Genomic DNA, 17,922 nt, shown 5'->3' with positions numbered 1-17,922 from the left:
AGAAGCAGGCGGATCTCTGTGAGTCTGAGGCCAGCCTGGTCTACAGAGCAAGTTCCAGGACAGCCAGGGCTACACGGAGAGATCCTATCTTGAAAACAAAATAAAGTAAACAACTACTTCAGATGTGACCATAGCTACCCAAGCTTGATTCTAGATTCCATTTTCTGGTGTAACCTTTTCTTTTTTTCCACTGTCAGTCTGGTTTGTTTGTTTTTATGGGGAAGGAGGTTTTTGGAGGGAGGACTTTATAGTCTTTTTTGTTTTGGTTTTTGTTTTTTTTTGAGGGGGGGGTTGGTTTTTTTGGTTTTTTGTTTGTTTGTTTTTCGAGACAGGGTTTCTCTGTAGCTTTGGAGCCTGTCCTGGACTAGCTCTGTAGACCAGGCTGGCCTCAAACTCACAGAGATCCACCTGCCTCTACCTCCCGAGAGCTGGGATTATAGGTGTGCGCCTCCGCTGCCGCTGCCGCTGCCGCCACTGCCGCCACCACCACCACCCAGTGTCTATTGGTTTTTAATTCAGCTAATCTAGGGCTTTTAATTGAACAACTAAAACCATTTGCAGTTAGGATTACTATTGAGAGGTATTTGCCGATTCCTGCCATTTTGTTGGGTTCTTCTCCCACTCCTGTGCTGGTTAATCTGAGTGATATCTGTTTATTTTCCTTCTCCTACTCACCCTAGGAATTCACTAGTTGAACACGTTTGGCTCCTTCCTAACTCTGCCGTGTTAATCTATTACCCTGGTGACACTGTTTTCTTTGCTCTCACATCTGTACCTTTCTACCACAGGAGAGCCTTTAAGTTTCCCCCACAACGCTGACTTACAGTAATGAAGTCAGCTTTGATGTCTGCTTATCTTGGAAGATTTTTTTTTTTTCACAACAGGGTTTCTCTGAATAGCCCTTGCTACCCTAGAATTCTGTCTCTATAGACTAGGCTGGCCTCGAACTCAGAGATTCGCCTGCCTCTGCCTCCTGAATACTGGAATTAAAGGTGTGCATCACCACAGCCCCAGCTTCTTGGAGGATTTTTTTTTTTTTTTCAAGACAGGGTTTCTCTGTGTAGCTTTGCGCCTTTCCTGGATCTCACTTTGGAGACCAGGCTGGCCTTTAACTCACAGAGATCCATCCACCTTGTTCTGGATTCTTAACATTTTAACTATGCGTTAAGTGTGAGGTCCTAAGCGTGCATAGGAGGGGACGGCAAAATGGCAGTCCTAAACAGAAAGACTCTAACAGGGTCAATAGGATTGTTAGTGGGTAAATGTGGCATCCAGCCACAGCGTGGGTTCAGGTCCTGAGGCAGGGAAGGGGCGTTGGCAGGAAGAAATGAACTGTCTGACCACCAGATGGCTGCCAGGAACAGCTCCAGCTGTCTTTATTTACACATCAAAAACAAGGATGTTTTTCCATACTAACAAGTTTTTCCCCTCCTCCAACGTGAACCTCCAGCAAAAACAAATATGTCAAACACATTTTCCCCTAACTTTTACAACAAAACATCTTTAAACTCCAAACAACACTTATCATTTTGTTAGCTTTGCCAAACACCAAGCCAGGTATATCCTGTCTTTACAAAACTAAAGGTGATTGACATAGGCACACGTTTTCAAGAACAACAATCGGCACTGAATTAGAACAGCACCCAGTCTGAAGTGACAGCTGGCACCCCCCAGACAACAAACCTGAGAAGTATCAGCTCCCAAAGAATTTTAGGGGAAGATACTTGAGAAAAAAAAAAAAGTGGTTTCCAGGAATGACATCTGTCCCATGCATGATTGACAAAATGACACTTAAACTGCCATGAGAATCATTACAAGAGAGAAGGGAGCCTGCAGGCCACGTGGTCCCAGCAGTGTCCTGTGCTGTCCTGAAGTCCCCTGGTCCTTGCTGAGTGAGACTGTCCCCGTGGGCTTTTGCCTCATCTGGAGACCCATTAGACAAACACTCATATACTGGTCCAAAACTAGACTGCATGGCTCCCAACAGGTAAACAGAAACCTCAGCTCCACATTCTTCAGCGATCACATAAGGCAGGTTTCTGTTTACCGGGAAAGCTACCACCTCTGTTATCCACCCCCAATGGTTAGGGCAAGGGCATCTAGTTCCTAATAACCCAGACAGCACTTTCTCCCAGGCTGTTCTAGCCCACACCTTTCTTCCTGATGCTACCTGCCCTCTTAAAACTGAAGAGGTCAAAACAAACAAACAAACAAACAAACTGACAAGGCTTTTCCCATGGCCCTTTGTTCTCTGTCCTCTGAGAGACAACCCTGAAGTTTGATTGCCCCAAATAAATTTTTCTTGGAACCTACAGAGTGGTCCAGTTCAGTGGTTTCCTGATCATATCTCTTTGGAGTTCTAAATGCTTCTTTTTTTTTTTTTTTTTTTTAGATTTATTTATGTATTATTATGTATACAGTGTTCTTTCTGCACATATCCCTGCAGACCAGAAGAGGGCGCCAGATCTCATTACAGATGGTTGTGAGCCACCATGTGGTTGCTGGGAATTGAACTCAGGCCCCTTTGGAAGAGCAGGCAGTGTTTTTAACTTCTGAGCCATCTCTCCAGCCCCTCTAAATGCTTTTTGTAATTGAATTTCCACATATGGCTCTACATTTGGGATTGTTTTTTTCCTATGGTTATTTCATTTAATATATTTATTGTTAGGTAGAAACTGAGGCCATAATCAGGGGTATGAACATTTATAACAAGAGCATAAGCAGAGAAATTTATTCACCCTATATAAACAGAAAGATACCAAGACATTATGGAAAGTATCTACTCTGCCTTACCAGGGACTAGGGTTGAATGAAACTTGGTTCCTAGTAGTTTATAGGGTACTTGCAGGGCTGATTCCCAGAAGGCATTGCAGGGCAGTTGTGAGGAGAATTCCAAGGAATCATCTGCAGGGTGATTTCAGGACTGGTTCCATGAGCAATTAGAGCAGCTGAATTCCCCGCCTTCCCCTTGTCTTGATTCCCCAGATAGATAACTGAGTATCGCAGTGCTTTTCCACTAAGGTAAGACTCAAAGAAAGAGTTAATATACTAAAGAAGCCAGTTTTCAGTTAAGAGCATTCTGCTTCCATCGTTGCTAGTCTACAAACCAGATCTTTGAATGTAGTAAAATTATTTTGAGCCTGGTGGTGGTGGTAGCGGCGGTGGCGGCGCACGCCTTTAATCCTAGCACTTGGTAGGAAGAGGCAGTCAGATAAATCTCTGTGAGTTGGAGGCCAAACTTGTTCACAGAGGGAGTTCCAGGACAGCCAGGGCAACACAGAGAAACCCTATCTCAAAAACAAACAAAATAATAATAATTAGAGCTAAAAGGTAAAAAAATGAAAGGGAGCCATTCTTCAGATGGGCATTTCTTCTTTTTGGTTTTTCGAGACAGGGTTTCTCTGTGTAGTTTTGGTACCTGTCCTGGATCTCACTCTGTAGATCAGGCTGGTCTCGAACTCACAGAGATCCACCTGCCTCTGCCTTCCGAGTGCTGGGATTAAAGGCGTGCGCCACTGCTGCCCAGCTGGTCCAGATGGGCATTTCTTGAGAGGTGCAAACTAGGCTAAGTGTGTTGGTCTCTATTCTCGGCAGTTGTGAGGTGGAAGCAGGAGGCTTTGGAGCTGCTGTGGAGGAGCCACCAGAGAAGACTGCTTGGACATGGATGAAAGGGAACAGAAAGTCTTTATGAGCTGGCCAAGGACTACACTGGGTGTTCAGGGTCCCAGTGCAGCCCCAAGCCTTTCTCAGGGTGAGCTTTTAAGCACAAAAAACACATATCCTGGGTTGACACATTTCAGTTAACAAGACCACTTAACCAGAATCAAAACTACAGAAGAAAAAAAGAAAAAACAAAACAAAACAAAAAAAAACCTAGGGTAGTTATTTAGAGACTTTCTCAAAACTAGGGACTTTAATGGATTGGATCTTTGTCTCAGTTTTGGCAGGTGGTGTTGTCTGAAGAACCAACCTGCCTCCATTTTAGGTTTAAAAACCATCTTATAGTATAGACAAACTAGATTCATTTCTGTTAACGACTAAACCTCTGTTTCTCAAGGATTGGGTTATTCCCCACCTGTAACCTTAACCAAAAATGGTTCTGTACTGCCTGTTCCAGGAATGGTGTTGCAGGAATTTAGCAGAATCGCTGTATCTGGGGTAGATATTAGAACGGACAACTGTTTTTAGAAGTACTTTGACCTTGAAGAATCCTTGTGGAAAACAGTGATTGTTTCCCGAGATTCGTAGAATTGTTTTGCTAAAGGGACTTTGCAGCCATTCCTTGACTTTGGTCACAAGATGCCATAGGCATGCCTGAGTCTCTTGTATTATTGTGTATTGCACACGATACATAATAATAAAGGACTAGAGTCTTGGGGGCACACGATGCTCTCTTTCAGTAAGACATGTAAATTAAGATTAGGGACCTTGGTATGAGGAAACACTTTGTATAACTTTCAATTAAAAAATAAAAGCCATACTCCTTTGTAAGGCTGTTTGGGGTTCAGTCATCAGAAGAGGCTGCTGCCACATAGGCCTTAAAATTTCATCTTGGGAGGGCCTTCTTTCTTCAACCTACCTGTGCTACACGGTGCACCCTGACAAAATGGCAATCATGTCTTCATTTCAAAAAGTTGTTTAAAACCATCTTGCAAATCTACCTTTGTTTCAAAAGGCTAGACCTATGACCACATTGTTATAACTGCTCGTTGTTATGACCGTCTTGCAACCCTGTCTTTGTTTCAGGATTAGGACTAACTTTGATACTTACGTTCTGCCCTGTAACCCCACCTATTTGCCCACCAGATCCCCCATTTGGAAATCCCCTATCCCTGAGCTATAAAAGCCTTGTCTTCCTCATATCCAATGCTGACCTCTCAAACCCCACCTTCGGGGGAGAAAGCCCACGTATAGGAATAAAAAGCTTGCTTTAGTGAATTGCTTGTCTTATTAATTTGGTGATGATGATTTGGGCTGGTGGATTTTCTCCTCCCATCTTTAGGATTAGCAGTCTACCTGCTGAGTTTTATGCCCTGAATGGTGTTTCTATCATAAAGTCACTTATGCTAATAAGGTCTGGAGTCCTATGAAGGACTGGGGCCCTGTTACCGAGCTATAGTTCACCCTGGGCCACAGAGCCAATTTGAAGACAGCCTGGATTGTGTGAGACCCTGTATCATAAAAAAAATAAGTAAATAAAAATAAATTTTAAAATGGCAGAGAAAATAAGGTAGATGCAAGACAGAAAGTAGGTGGGGTTGATGAAGCCTAAGGGTTTCCCTCTCTCTCTTTTGCATTTTCGAGACAGGGTTTCTCTGTGTGGTCCTGGCTGTCCTGGAACTTGCTTTGCAGACCAGGCTGGCCCCAAACTCAGAGTTCTACCTGCCTCTTTCCCCAAGTGCTGGGACTAAAGGTGTGCGCCACCACCACCCTAGTCTAGGGATCTTGGTTGGATTCATTTTCTTTGCCAGTTAAAGATTTAAAAGGTGGAAAAATCCTCCAAAGTGCAACAGGTAGCTGTGGAGAAATCTCAAGCACCACGGACCGAATCAGCAATTAAAGGACGGCAACTTCTTGGGGTGAGAAACATGCATGCCACAGACCAGACTACAGAGAAAAAGAACCTTTGCCAAGCAGGAGTGAGGGGTTGGGGTGGGGACTGGAAAACTGAAAATCCCGTCTCTTCTCTAGGGTTGGGAGTTTAAAAGCCCTGAAGGGTTTTCCTCCCTTAATTCAGCTGGTCAGTTTGAAAAAAGCGAGGGTGGTTGATGGCCCAGACTGTAGTGATGTGACATATCTTGAACTTGTTGACCCAGTCCATCAGCAGGAGACCTGCTAGTGGGAGACAAAAGCCTACAGAGCCCTTGGTTTTTTCCTTTTGGTTTTTCCGAGATAGGTTTTCAGTATGTAGCTGAACTTACTATGTAGATCTGGCTGGCCTCGAACTCAGACATCCCCTAGCCTCTGCCTCCAGAGTGCTGAGGTTAAAGGCATGCATCACCATTGCCTGGCCGGAGGGCTTGTTTTAAGGTGCCGGGCTTCTGTCTCAAATAAGAAAAGTGAGGAAGAAGCTAGCCACCTTGGAAACCATACCCCTTTATTTATCATGACCCCTTTCCCTATCTCTGCATACCTAGCTATCTAACTCCTAGTCTCTCAGGATAAAATAATATATAATAGTGAAGGAGAACAAAATAAATCCAGAGACACAGTCAGTATTTGTTCCCTGATCCAGAAGGAGCCTGCAGCCTGGTTTTTCTCAGCTGACTTGGTGTTGGGAGCAGCCGCCATCCTCTTTGAAGTCAAAACAGGTTGAACCAGGAACAGTTTCCAGGCTGAGGCCAGTTCTGCCTTTCCTAACAGGGTGGGTGGTGCTGTACTAAATTCCTGTGAGTGCTTTTCTATATGTAGGCCTGCCAAGGGAGAGTGAGGCGCCATCCTCTAGCTTCTCCAGCTGCATCCTTGTGGAGGCCTAGACTTAACTTTACAGGCTCAGGAATACGCCATGATAACTCTAATGGATACAAAGCAGTATCCTCCTGCAGACATCCTGTCTGCTGTTTAAAGGAAAGCTTAACAGGATCCTGTCTGTGGTTTAGGGCCCTTGAAGATATCTAGATAATCCTGCTGAGCAATCCAGATAATCCTGTTCAGCCAGTTGTGGTTCCCCGCCAAAAGTCTAGACCAATAGTTTCAAAGAGTCACCTTCCCCTTCTACCCAATCTCAAATTGCCAATTCCTGGCTTTGGTTTTTCCCTATAAAAACTCTCTACACTTGGGCTCGTGGCCACCGCCACATTTCCTTCCATCTGCTGTGCGGCGGCCCAGGTTGAACCTTAATAAAAGGACCCTTATGTGCTTGCATCGGAAACCGACTCCTTGGGGGTCTCTGGGGGTTTCATGAAACGGGTACAACATCCTGAGCCTGAGCACCCCCACAGTTGGACGCCAGTCCTTTGCTTTTAATTGGTGACTGTGACTCTTTTGTTTTGTTTTATTTGTTTTTCGAGACAGGGTTTCTCTGTGTAGCTTTGCGACTTTCCTGGAACTCACTCTGTAGCCCAGGCTGGCCTGGAACTCACAGAGATCCGCCTGGCTCTGCCTCCCGAGTGCTGGGATTACAGGCATGCACTGCTGCTGCCCGGCTGATTCTTCCCATTTTGAAGAAATTACTAATAAAGTCGTCTTATTGATATTTTGCCCATTTTCCACACAGCTCCTACCTTGGCTTTGTCGCCCCTGGTCTTCACTCTTCCTTCTGGTAATCCTACCAGTCGAGAATAAGACCACTACCACAGTTTAAAGCCAAATCTGACGCCAGCTGTACTTAAATACGGGCCAAGTGGATGGACTCTTGGCCAGGTTCATCTCTGGTTTCCCAGAAAATGGCCCCGAGTCATGGTTTGCAGGGGCTTAAAGTATTTCCTATCCGGTCCAACCAGGGGCAAGCATGCATCCTGACTTCCTTCCTGCTCCTAAACCTCCCCTCCACGTGTGATCAAGAGCATCTGGTGCAGATGGGTCACACTTGTTTAGGGAAGTGAAAACATGGTTTGGTCTGGTACAGACTCAAGCACCCCCTGTGCATGCTGCCTCAGACTCTGTGAGTTCCTACAGCATGGCTTTTCTTCAACACATTAAAAATAAAGTTGACCAGGAAAGGCACAAAGCTACAAAGAAACCTTGTCTTGAAAAACCAAAAATAAAACATACAGTTGAAAAGCCATGCATGGTGGCACATGCCTTTAATCCCAGCACTCAGGGGGCAGAGGCAGGTGGACCTCTGAGTTCCAGGGCAGCCGCGTCTACAGAGTGAGTTCCAAGACAGCTTTAGTTCCAGCAGGGAGGCAGAGGCAGGCAACTCTCCAAGTTCAAGGCCATCTTGTTCTACAGAGTTCCGGACAGATCATCTGCAAAAGGGATCCCTGAGTTTGCAAATGAATGAGTCTCTGATACTTTGCCTTCTCTCAGGCTCTTTTTTTTCCTCTTTGTTGTCACAACTCTGATGCAACAGGTTTTGTTTTATCTTATTACATTTTTGTTATATTTTATTATTTGTCTTCTAATGACAGACAGAAAGGGAGCACATCTGGATGGGAGGGAAAGTAGAGGGGAACTGGGAGTACAGCGAGGGGAAATTGTAAGCTGGATATACTATGTGAGGGGAAAAAAAAAATCTATTTTCAATCAAAGGGGGGGGGAAGTTCAAAAAGAATCGCCATGCTACTTTTCACAGCTGATGCACCAAGCCACAAGGGTTCCCATTTCTCCACATCCACACCAAAACTTATTTCATGATTTTGCATATACACACGTGTTTACACAAATAAAAATGTCTTATTTTATGTGTGTATGCATTTTGCTTACATGTATTTCTGGGCTTCACATGCCTGCTGTGCCCATGGAGGCAGAAGAGGGCATCAGATCTCCCAGAACTAGAGTTCCCTTACAGAAGATAGTGAGTTATCGTGGGGGTGCTGGGGCTCAAACATGGATTTTCTGCAAGAGCAGTCAGTGCTCTTAACTGCTGAACCGTCTTTCTAGTCACCCAGAACAACATTTTGATGAGTGACAGGCTTCACATACAAGTGCAGTCCCAAAGATTATAACGAAGCTGAATGACTCCACAGCTGCATTGCCCACCCCTGTATTACCCACCACAGCTGTATAACCCATGCTTTCGTAGTGATCCTGATGTAAAAACCTTCTGCACTGCCATCCACAAACAAGTAAAACATAAAATTGTCTACAGCACATAATACCTGATAAGGATAATAAACTGTTGACAACAAAGATATAAAACGTTACCAGTTTTATTTATTTTAATTTTATGTACATTGGTGTTTTGCCTGCATGTATTGTTGATGTGAGAGTGTTGGGTCCCCTGGAACTGGGTGTGAGCTGCCATGTGGGTGCTGGGAATTGAACCCAGGTCCTCTGGAAGAGGAGCCACTGCTCTTAACCACTGAGCCATCTCTCCAGCCCCCTGGTTTATTTATTTGCTACACTACAGGTTTCTGTTTTGGATTTATCACATTTATTGATTTTGTGTGTGTTTGTACACACGAGCCACAGAACATGTGTGGAAGTCAAAGGACGCTCTCGGGAGCTGTTTTCAGATTCTACCACGGAGATGCCTGGGACTGAACTCAAGTTGTTAGACTGGGCGGCCAGCACGGTTAGCAGCAGAGCCATCACACCAGGACTGTACATTTTGCTTTAAGAGATAGACTTTGTTGTTTGGCTTTGTTTGGTATTTTCTTACAGTGCTGAGAACTGACCTAAGGGCCTCACAAATGCTGGTCAAGTCCTCTAACACTGAGTAGTCCTTCTCAGCCTATATACTGTACTTTTCTTTCTCTCTCTCTCATCCTCTTTTTTTTTTTTTTCTTTTTCTCAAGACAAACAGACTTTATTGACCTTTACAAAGTTAATGTGGCAACTCAAAATTGCCAATGAAACATTAGGATTAAAAGTTGACCCTGAAAAAACAAAGCCGGGCAGTGGTGGCGCACGCCTGTAATCCCAGTACTCTAATAGGACCCTGGTTCAATTCCCAGCACCCACATCCAGGGGATCTGATGCCTTTGTCTGGATTCTTCATGCTCATGCTGCAGACATACACATAAAATACAATTTAAAAGTCTAACTCTGGCTGAGACTCAGTTCTCCAGTGTTCTCACTCATACCCCAAGAAGCCTGGAGTTCCCACTGTAGCTGGAATTTGCATTAGCCCCCCATCTCATGGATGGACAGTAAGTGAACACTTAGGTCTAGAACAAGAATTCAAACCTTATTAAGGGACAGGGGCCTGTGAATGGTGCTCACAGGGATTCTTCTTCTTCTTCTTCTTCTTCTTCTTCTCCTCCTCCTCCTCCTCCTCCTCCTCCTCTGCCGCCTTCTGTATTTTTTATTATGGTTTCATAGTTTTTAGAAAGGATCTCATTAAGTAGACCTGACTGGCCTTGAATTTATAGCATCCTCCTGCCTCACCCACCCAAGTGCTAGGATTTCAGGCATGTGCCACCTATGATACACAATATTGTTATTTTTAATTATATTTGTTTCTATTTATATATTAAAAAGGCTTACTGAACCATGCATAGTGGCTCACACCTATAATCCTAGCAGTCTAGAGGCAGAGGCAGGTGGATCTCTGTGAGTGGCAAACCAGCATGTTCTACAAAGTGAGTTCCAGATCAGCCTGGGCTACATGGTGAGAGCCACTTCCAAACAATAAAAATATAACAAAGCTTGCCATAAAAGCGTGTGCAGTATTGCACCAACAGCTACCTCAGACATCTGACCTTTACTGGCATTTCCTGATTGTATCCAGAGTCTTTAGTCTGTCACAATGATAGACATTTAGGACATAGAAAAGAGGATCCCAAGGTTTATGTACCTAATGACTTTTTTTTTTTTTTTTTTTTTTGAGACAGGGTTTCTCTGTGTAGCTTTTGGAGCCTTTCCTGGAACTCATTCTGTAGCCTAGGCTGTCCTCAAACTCACAGAAATTCACCTGCCTCTGCCTCCCGAGTGCTGGGATTAATGGTGTGTGCTACCACCACACGACATACCTAATGACTTTGGTGTCAGCCTGTGCTATATAAGAACTTGTCTCAAAAAATATACACAAATAAGTAAAATGGAGTCCTCATGAAGTTATTGAATTATACATTGTAGTTTTTTATTTTAATTATGTATATATAGGGGGAGGAGTGTGGTGGATACATCCATGTAAGTGTGGGTACCAGGGAGACCAGAAGAGGGCATTGGCTCCCCTGGAGCTGGAGATACAAGTTGTGAGCTTTCCAATATGGTTAGATATAATTCCTGGGACTGAATTTAGGTCCCCCGCAAGGGCAGTATGTGCTTTTAACCACTGAGCCATCTTTCCAACTCCTCTTCCCATGTAGATTTAAATGTGCGCTATGATGTTCATACAACGACAATGTCACCTGACTATGCATATCTCTGTAGGGCAGCTGTTTCCTCCAACTGGACATAACATGATTTGCAGCTGTTATAACTCACAGTGATATGGACTAATAAAATTCTCTCCTGAGGATGGGGTGGAGGTGTGGCTCATGAGACACCAAGGAAGCCTTCAACAGATCCTCTCCCCACTGGGGTGTGGACTCTCCGGTGGTACACTACCACTAAAGTCAGTTATGATCCAGGTAGAACTCCCCAGAGGTACGACTGTCCCTGAATAGAAAGTAACCCAAGAAAACTCATTTGTTCACCCACCTGGACATGGATGGGATGCTTTCTTTGTTGTGTTAGTACACACACACACACACACACTCACAGAAAGAGAGAGAGAATACATATAAAAAGCCATCCTTTAGGGGTGGGGGCGGGAGGGGGAGGACAGGGGAACCCATGGCTGATGTGTAAAGTTAAAACACAAATATAATAATAATAAAAAAAGAAAAAAGAAAAAAAGAAAGGTCATCCTAGCAGGGTGGCGGTGGTGGCACACGCCTTTAATCCCAGCACTCGGGAGGCAGAGGCAGGCGGATCTCTGTGAGTTCGAGGCCAGCCTGGGCTACCAAGTGAGTTCCAGGAAAAGTGCAAAGCTACACAGAGAAACCCTGTCTCGAAAACAAAACAAAAACAAAAACAAAACAAAACAAAACAAAACAAAAAGTCATCCTAGTGGCATAAGGTATTTTTTGTTTGTTTGTTTGTTTGTTGTTTTTGTTTTTGTTTTGAGCTGAGGATCGAACCCCGGGCCTTGTGCTTGCCAAGCGCTCTACCACTGAGCTAAATCCTCAATCCCATAAGGTGGTATTTTTAAAAGATACTTTAAAGGCTAGCCTGCTCCACAAAGAGAGTCCCAGGACAGCAATGGCTGTGACACTGAGAAATCCTGTCTCAAAAACTCAAAAACCCAAGAAAAAAACTGAATCAGTGTTTACCAGCATGCCTTATTTTGATATGGGTCATCTTAACTCTCCTCAATGAAAGTGATTATTCATTTCTCCAAGTGATTATTTACATTTTCTAACACATACACACACAGTTCTGCTTAACCATCACTTCCTGAATTCTATTTTGGATCTTGATTAAAATTCATGTTCACTGCAATACAACTGGCCCTTGATATCCACAGGTTTTTCATCTGTAGATTCAACTAAACCAAACCGAAAGCAGAAAAGGTAATGTACCCATCCTAAGTTTATATAGACTTTCCATGCTGTTATTCCCTAATCAACAGTATGGTGACTGTTTTCATAGCATTTATATCACACTGAATATTATAAGTCATTTAGAGATGATTCAAAGTATATAGGACAATGTGCCTAAGTGCAAAGCAAACACTCTGCCGTTTTTCACTTAAGGGCATGTAATGGGTTTTGTTCCACAAGTCAGGACCTGCATTCAATCCCTCACAGACACCGAGAGGGACAAATAAGAGCCTGTGAAAATAAATTTTTTTTAAAAGTATTCTTTGGGGGCTGGAGGGGGCTCAGTGGTAAAGTGCACTCCCTGCTCTTCCAGAGGACCTATGTTTGGTTTCCAGCATCCGATAATGACAGCTTACAATACCTGTAACTCCCACTCTAGGTGATCAGATGTCCTCTTTGGACCCCTGTGGGTACCACATGCACATGCACATGGCCACATACATAATTAAAAATAACATAACTCTTGGGGCTGGAGAGATGGCTCAGTGGTTAAGAGCACTGAAATCCTAGAGGACCTAAGTTCAATTCCCAGCACCCACATTAGGCAGCTCACAACAACCTATAACACACCAGCTCCAGAAGAGCTGACACCCTCTTTTGGCTTCTCTGGGCAGACAGAACCCTTTGCGCGAGCGCACACACACACACACATACAAAAATAATTAGAAAAAAAATTCTTTCAAAAATGCTGGGTGTGGTAGCACACACCTTTAATCCCAGCACCTTGGAGGCAGATCTCTGTGAGTTCAAGACTAGCCTAGTCTACAGATGGAGTTCCAGGACAGTCAGGGCTATATAGTGAGAGCCTGTATAACAAAACTTAAAAAAAAAAAAAAAAAAAAAAAAAAACAGATGTATTTATGTATTGTGCATGGGTATTTTGCCTGCACATGTGTCTGGACACCATAATTATGCAGGACTCCTAGAGGCCAGTAAAGGGTGTCAGGCCCTCTAGAACTATGTTGTGGGTGGTTTTGAGCTGCCATTTGGGTGCTGGGAATGGAAACTGAGTCCAATGCAAAAGCAACAGGTGCTTTTAACTGCTAAGCCATCTATCCATTCCCTAAAAAGAATCTGATTTTGTTTTTGAGTCAGGGTTTCTCTGTGTAACAGCCCTGGCTCTCCTGGAACTCATTCTGTAGACCAGGCTGGCCTTGAACTCACTGCAATCCCCCTAAATCCTAAATTTGTAATGATTGTAATTCCATCATTCCCCCCACCCCCATCTCTTTTAGCTTGGTGTAATCCACTCACTTGTCAATTTAGCAACTGGGAGGTTTAGGCAGGAATACCATAAGTTTCAGATCATCCTGGGCTGCATAGTGAGAGCTTGCCTCAAAAAACAAACCTTTTCCTCTGTCTTAGTCTGCCATTTAGACATGGTTGTAAAGATTTTTTTAGGAGTTTGTTTCCTTTTGAAACAGGGTCTCTTGATGTATCCTGGTTTTCCTGGAAAGGGATTTTCTTTTAATTACCCTGTCCTAAACTAAGTGTTTTCCATTCTGAATTGTATCCTTCATTCAATCTAGAAAACTCAGCACCACTTACTTTCTTTTCTTTTCTTTTTTTCTTTTTTTTTTTTTTTTAATTTTTCGAGACAGGATTTCTCTGTGTAGCTTTGTGCCTTTTCTGGAACTCACTTTGTAGACCAGGCTGGCCTCGAACTCAGAGATCCACCTGGCTCTGCTGTAGATGTAACTGTCTTGTTAAATAAGAAACACAGAGCCAGTTGCAGAGTTAAAAACCAAGAGATCAGAGCAATAGCTGAGAGCCTTACCTTTCACTGCTTCTGCTGTCTTTCCTCTCCGCAAGAGACCTACTTCTGTGTGTCCTGTCTTTTGTATAGACTTTCTGTTCTGCTTTCTCATTGGTCCACATGACCTCCTCGTCACTGCCTGTTTGTACAGACCTCCAGGTCTTCTATGGTTGGTATTGAGATTAAAGGCGTGTATCTGCCATGCTGGCTGTATCCTTGAACACACAGAGATCTACCTAGCTCTGCCTCCCAAGTGCTGGGATTAAAGGCATGCACCACCACCACCTAGCTTCTGCTCTGGCTTGCTCTGACCTCAAGGCAATTTATTAACATACAAATAAAATCACATTTCAATACAAATAAAATATCACTATACTCTGCCTCCCGAGTGCTGGGATTACAGGCATGCGCCACCACTGCCCGGCCACTTTCTTTTTCAATATTGCCTCACATCAACTCCAGTGTTCCTTCTGGAATGTCTAATAAACATCATCTCCAAAATTCTTGTCTATGCACTATCATAAGTACTATCTTTTAATTCTTGTTAACATTTCAATATTTTATTGAGGAAAAACAAGGTCTCATTACTTTGCACAGGCTTGGCCTCAGTCGCCAGGGTCTGGGTTACCAACATGTGCCACTATGCCTGGGGCTTACTGTGAAAAATTTACCTTACACATTTTCCATTTATTTTTGTCTTTTTGACACAGGGTCTACGAAACCCTGGTAGGTCTTGAACTCACAATCTTTCTGCTTCAAAGTCCCAAGTGCTGGCATTACAGACATGCACCACCACACACAGCTCCAAAAAGATTCTAAATGCAGGTTGCTAACGGAAAGTTTAATCTAACTTAGGTATATCATGCTGTCCCTGTAGTTTGCTCTAACAGAATCTTTGTGACTTTTAAAATGTTTTGTGATTTTGTTTTGTTTTTAAGCAAGTTCTTGTTATGTAGCTCTGGTGAGCCTGGTACTCACCACGTAGACCAGGTTACCCTCAGATCCTGCCTCTCTGCTTACTGAGTGCTGGCTATAAAGACGAGTGCCACCATCTGATAATATATTTATGAAAGTACCAATTATCAGTAATTAAAAAAACTTTGTTCCAGATTTTCAAAACCCCATTATACTTTAAATGTTCCCTCCAAAATCTTTATTAAATTTTATCTGCTGCTGAGATTGCAAAGAAAATCAGGACATTGAGAGATGACTGGGTCATGAGCATTCTACCATTTTAGGTGGACTTATGGTGAAATCCTGGGAGTCAACTATCTATTGAAGAAGTGACTCTCTTAGAGTACTCTGTTCCTGCTCTCTTTTATCTAGCACTACGATTCAAGAATTGTTCACCAGATGTGGCTCAATGTTGACATTTCCAGCCTCTAAAACCATTAGCCAGGCAGTAGTGGTGCATGCCTTTGATCTCAGCTCTGCGGAAGCAGAGGCAGGGGGAATCTCTGTGAGTTTGAGGCCAACCTGGTCTATACAGTGAGTTCTGGGATAGCCAAGTGGTGCGGAACAGAAAAACAAACAAACAAACAAACAAACAAAACACCAATATTTTTATTTAAAGCAGGTTGATTATAAATGCAATCTCTTTCTAAAGAAAAAAAGGGGATATGATATAGATATAATAGGGTAGGTATGAAAGGGTAGATTAAGGAACTTACTTCTAAAGAGCAACAACTTGTTTAAAATGTTTTACATTGGTATAGATTTTAATCTATTGATACAAACTTAAAGTTAATTTTGTTATACTGTGTGTATATTTCTACTCATGTTTAAGGTACTATATTTGTATAGCTTATTTTAAATTATAATGAATAATTAAAAATAGATCAATAATTAGTCATCTATGATAATCATACTCGTAGCCATGTTAGTTAAGTCTTCTAGGTATACACAGATATTTCAGATAGACAGGTAATCTTCAAATACTTCAAAGACCTACAGAATATGGCATTTAAAATATTTTTAAAATTTAGACTTTCTGGACAATGAGACATGTCTGCTCCTGGCAACACCAATTTACTTCAGAGAGGAGGATGGGCATTGAAGATACTTCATATGGAGTTTATCTTCACCTTGGCAAAAATAGCCATTTGGGCAAGAAACTGTTGATCAACTGGACATGCAGGACCCATAGAAAGGTGACTATTGAACTTTGTTTGACAAAATGGTCCTTCAGGTTCCTGCTTCGCAGAGGAAACTGCCAGACATTCTACAGGACACTGAGAGAAGTGACCAAGAGACTCTAGCCCTGTGGGCTGAAGACAAATGCCCCAACTTTACAAAGGAACATTAGGTGACTGTCCAGGCTGCCAGCTGTCTGTCTACCCTATAAGACTCCCAAAAGTTACTTGCATCCTTCTCCCATTTCTCAGGTAATAATATATCCTTCTGAGGTCTTTGATGTGGTTGAAGACTAGATAGTTATAATTTCTTCAGTTATGATAAAAGATAAGATAGATATAAAAACCTTAGACTCACAAATATAGGATAGAATATTTTAATTTTGCCAAAACAAATAGACTAGATATTGTAACTATAATTCTTGCTTGATAATTGTTTTGTTATATGTAATTTTACTATGGAAAAGTTAAAACCTTTCTTTAAAAAAAAAGGGGGGGAGTGCTGTGGGATGGTCTGTATGTCAAATGTGTTGCTCTGATTGGTTAAAATAAATAAAGTGCTAATTGGCCAGTAGCCAGGCAGATAGGATAGGGTAGGTGGGACAAGGTGGGGGAGAACGGTGGGAAGTGGAAGGCTGGGTGGAGAGATACTGCCAGCCGCCACCATGACAAGGAAGATGTAAGGTACTGGCAAGCCACGAGCCACATGGCAACTTACAGACTAACAGAAATGGGTTAATTTAAGATAGAAGTAGATAACAAGAAGCCTGCCACGGCCATATAGTTTGTAAACAATATAAATTTCTGTGTGTTTACTTGGTTGGGTATGAGCATCTATGGACCTGGCGGGTAAGAGAGATTTGTCTTGATTGTGGCCCAGGCAGGAAAACTCAAACCCTATCTTGAAAAACCCAAAATAAATTTAAAAAATTAAAAATAAATAAAACCATTATCCAAATAAACTCCTGAAGTTTTAATTAATGTGTGTGGCACTCTGGTATAGTAGCATCAAACTGACTGACACACTCCCTGAACATGGATGGCAGCGTGCTAAAGGAAGTTGTCATTCTTGTCATTCCTAGGGAAAACATCTGTAGGTTTTAATTATGAACAGTACTAATGTTAAATAGCGTGGAGATGGGGTTTCAGAAAATACATGACTTGTAGCTACCAAACCTAACATTCAATCTCTCCAAATCTGAGCCTTTATGTATCAACTTAATATACCTACAGCTTCGTATTTTCAATGCCTAACAGAAAAAAGGATGGTTATCATCTTCAGCAGCCACTGAAATGTTATAACACACTTATTTCCAAACAGTCACTGAAGACTTAAGTAAAATGCTGATGTTGTGAATGTCCACGAAGTAAAGCATCATGTAATAGGAAGGCTTACTCAGCTTTCTCATCCATCCATGGCCAACACAACTTAGGTTTATATGCGTCATTGAATACATGTGCTGTTGTCGTACTTCAGAAGAGAAAAAAGGGGGGTGAACATGTGTTTTAAACTTTGAAAAATTTTCAGTTTTTTTGTACATTTATATGTATGCATCTGAATGTGCCTGCCTGGATGCACACACCTATGTGCGTAGATAGGCCAGAAGAGGGCACACTGGTAGTTGTCAACTGCCACAAGGGGATGCAAATCCTGGTAGTCTCTAAAGCAGTTAGCACTCCTAACTGCTGGCCATCTCTCTCGTCTTCCACCCCAGCTTGCTTTTTGTGAGACAATGCCAAGTATCCCAGGCCGGTCTTGAACGGATCCTGCTACAACGCTAGTATTACAAGCATGTGTCATAAGGTGTGAGATTTGTTTTGAAATCCTATCTAAGGCAAA

The sequence above is a fragment of the Onychomys torridus genome, chromosome 9 (genome assembly GCF_903995425.1).
Source record: "Onychomys torridus chromosome 9, mOncTor1.1, whole genome shotgun sequence".
In the NCBI taxonomy this organism is placed as follows: Eukaryota; Metazoa; Chordata; class Mammalia; order Rodentia; family Cricetidae; genus Onychomys; species Onychomys torridus.
Note: the sequence above shows the minus strand (reverse complement) of the source record.